The following is a 3,608-nucleotide window of genomic DNA, read 5'->3' as shown; positions in this document are numbered from 1 at the left end:
CAATATGATGGTGATAATTGTTTTGGCCGTATCGCCGCAGCCCTATGTCAAGAACCTTGAGATCTCTGACCTGAGCTGGAGGAGGTGCTGGACGTGGTTCCGTCCGACTGCCGAACTGCCCAGCGCTGGACTCGTGGACACGCTGCTGCTGGTCGTAGTGCCTTCGTCTGCGGTCTTTTGAAGAAGCTGTGCTGCAGCGCGTAATACGGCTTGGATGCGGGTCTTGGGGTCGTAGTCCAGTCATCCGCAGGGACCAGGTCTTTGAACTTCAGTAGTCTGCGACCGGCGTGACCCGACTCACGGCTCTCCGGCCCCGCCGGGGCCACCAGACTCCACGCCCAAAATACTGTGGCAGCCTTCCGGGAGCCTGCGGGTTATATACTGCGCACGGGGATAGACGAGAAGACTCAGCATTTACCAGATCACACAAGAGACAGGGCGGCAGTAGTGTCTCCAATCGTAAAGAAAGAATCGCACCCTTTTTGCCAATCCTTGGTCTTCTTCACCACACCTTACGTGCTGTCGTCACTCATCATTTCACTTCTCATAAGAACTTCCTGGCTTTAGACAGCCAATGCCTCCCAGAATTCTAGCTATGACTCGTGGGGAGCGCACAACACCTCCACGATTTATTCTCTCTGTTCCACCTGCCAACAAAACATCCCAATCACAGACTGGTTGAGATTTCTGAGACGACGACTACAGCATCACATAAGGAGGAGCAGCAGTCTTCAGATTATAACTCGCCATCCTGACACATTTTCAAATAACACCACAAAAAGTTGTGTTTTCATTGTTTCTGTATTCACAATAAATAAGAGTGTGATGATATAGAACAACCCGTACAAAAAAAAAATTTTGAGATACTAGTGGTGAACATACTGATTTCTCAATTTCAGTACCACAGCAATAACACTGCTAGGCTTTACTAATAGAGAAAGTTTCAAAACATTATAATGTGTGAACGCTCTTATAAATAAAAATATGAACAAAAAATTAAATAACAAGCAACCATCACAGATACTAAATAGAACACAAAGTTCAGATGAAATAGAAACAGCGCTCGTGTTTTTTCAGGTAGGTCTAATGGTAGTAGTTCAGGTAAAGAAATCCTGCAGACATGTAACGTAAGCCATGTGACAACTAACACCACGTAGTCCTTCACTCGTGTAAATTTAAATATACTTCCTCCTTAAGTAAATAAACGTTTAGTCAGTCAGGAGCAGTGATTTCTTTTCTCTCTCTCTTTGTAGTCTGTTGGTTGATTAACATTACACTGACGATTATTAGGCCTGCTCGTCACTTTATAAGGGATCCCGGAATGCTACTGATCATGCAACGTTCACATTCTTTTTAAGAGAAACAACTGTTGTTTACAAGGATCACTTGCCAAGACGGGAACATTTTTTGACTATACTCATATACTTTGTTGAACATGACGCAGATTTTAAAGCTGAATAAGACAACCTGGAAACAGTAAGATGTTTCTGTCCTCAGACCAGTTTAATTTCTAAAAGGCAGTGTCACTGGAGTAATGTTTTGTTTCCGCTGAAAATTGAATTGCCTCTGACAAACAACTAACTTTTACAAAACATACATGCTGTAACTAAGCATGAGCAGATGGACAAAGGCCTGGCGCCTCGGACTGGGGCCAGGGGAGGATCGGGCTCAGGTTCAGGACTCACCTCAGTTTAGCGCCGCTGAACCAGAGGCCTCTCCGGTGTGCCATCTCCAACGCCCAGGGATGACAGGGGCCCCCAGATGACCACATGTCGATGGCCAGAATCGTTACGGCTTCCCAGCAGCACCTCGGGCATCTTAGCGAGCGGTAGGAAACGGGTTGATGTACTTGCGTATATCTGATTGGACACAGATACAGTGTGACTGAAGGAGGCTGCGCGAAGGGATGGGCGATATGGGCATCTTAAAAATACAATACATATTCTGGACTATTGCGGATCAACCAATCCAGGCCGCGATAATTCAGAAATCCTTGGTTTCTTTAGAGGGAAAAGTATATCGCTTCCTACTTTTTATCAAAATAAGGCGGTCGGGTAATACTGATGCCCAAACGTAAAGTAAGACGGTTTATTTCACGCCGGACGCGAGGGCCTGCAGAACTACACTGACGCGCTCCAGGAAACCATATATGGACAAAGTCTACAGTTATCACTGACTAAAACGCAGAAAAGGGCCATTTTAACTGAGGGAAACTTAAGTAACACACTAAACCTAGAATTGCAACGTAGATATAGTGCCTCTGTGTTCTTCCCGCAATCATTGGGTGTTTTTCTAAGAACAAAGTATATTTGGGAATGCAATGATAAATCAACACAGCCTTTATCACTGTATATAAAACTATACCCCAGTATGATTTTCGCCCTACATTTGTGATTAAGTAAAACCACGTATGATTTACAAAACGTTATTTTAATTTAAGTTCAGTTGGAAAAAAAAGCACGTTAATAGAATGATGTCCTTGTTGGAGGTTTGTAAACAGGCTCATACACACGCAGAACTGTAGCTATGCTATTAATAAATTTATTCAAGGCTCAGAGTTGAGGTTTTTGTGCACTGTACAGGCGCGTCGACCAAAAACAGTCCAAGATTACCGAAGGCGCAAGCGGTATACTCCTCACCTCATATTCACTGATGCTCCCGTTCATCAGGCGATTCATGTCGCCTCCATCAGGCACTAAGGCTTTATCGTTATTATCGGAGGAACGGACTCATTTTACTCATGAGGGAGAATTCTCCGGGTATACTATGCACCAGCCGATAAGAATCTTAGTCATCCCGTAAGGATGTTGAGCAGTCGTGACAGCTACGTCGCAGGACACAATAAGCTGGGCGGATGCAACGAACAAGCATGATCACCCGGGCCCGAGCACATAGAGAAACACAACGGGCGTAGCCACTGTCATCGCCGACAGCTAACAGTAGCAGAAAAACAAGCACCGATCAGCAAGGACGAACCGCGGTGGGGCCACAGAGGGGGGAGCTGACGCCGATCAGTTCACCCGACGAGGAGACTCAGGCCAGCTGACAAGAGCTCTTACCGCACAGTCAGACGCGCTAGTCTTTGAGGGCGATCTATTCGATGTAGATTGGGCGGCGGCACTATGGCCGGAAGAACATCGCAGATGGTAGTCGCTTGCCCAGTGGGATTGACACCGGGTGTGCATCATAGCAAGAGCGGAAAATGTGATGCTCAGCTCAGGCGTGGCAGGAAGAGCAGAGAGGGCACCAGACTGCTGAGCAAACTTGCGCCCGTCATGGTTCAGAGACATAGCGCGCGAAATTGGTGTTCTCAAGCAGGTCGTACAGGTTCTAGGCCAACATATCGAGAGACTGTGACACCAAGTGGTCCCAGAAAATGAAATGGAAGTTTCAGTGAACTGCAGGAGAAAGACAGAAAGAACTGACGTTAATGAGTGTAACGCTTTACGCTGCCAGGTTAGAACGGCACGCCTAACGTAGTAGAAAGACTGCCAGAGTTTGAATCGAAAATGGGTTCTGTGCTCGCTGTGAATCTCCGACGTGCTTATCAGACGGTTAAGACAGCATTTGACTACACAGACCGCATCACCATACTACAGATACGCATG

The 3,608-nt window shown here is 46.3% G+C and overlaps 1 pseudogene; it reads right to left on the bottom strand.

The window, feature by feature from the left end:
• LOC122140854 overlaps nt 1–3,290 on the bottom strand; it is a 9,950-nt pseudogene extending 6,660 nt beyond the window's left edge.
• Nucleotides 3,291–3,608: the final 318 nt, after the last annotated feature.

Source organism: Cyprinus carpio, chromosome B19 (genome assembly GCF_018340385.1).
Source record: "Cyprinus carpio isolate SPL01 chromosome B19, ASM1834038v1, whole genome shotgun sequence".
Classification (NCBI taxonomy): domain Eukaryota; kingdom Metazoa; phylum Chordata; class Actinopteri; order Cypriniformes; family Cyprinidae; genus Cyprinus; species Cyprinus carpio.
This window is presented reverse-complemented; position numbering and strand designations above follow the sequence as displayed.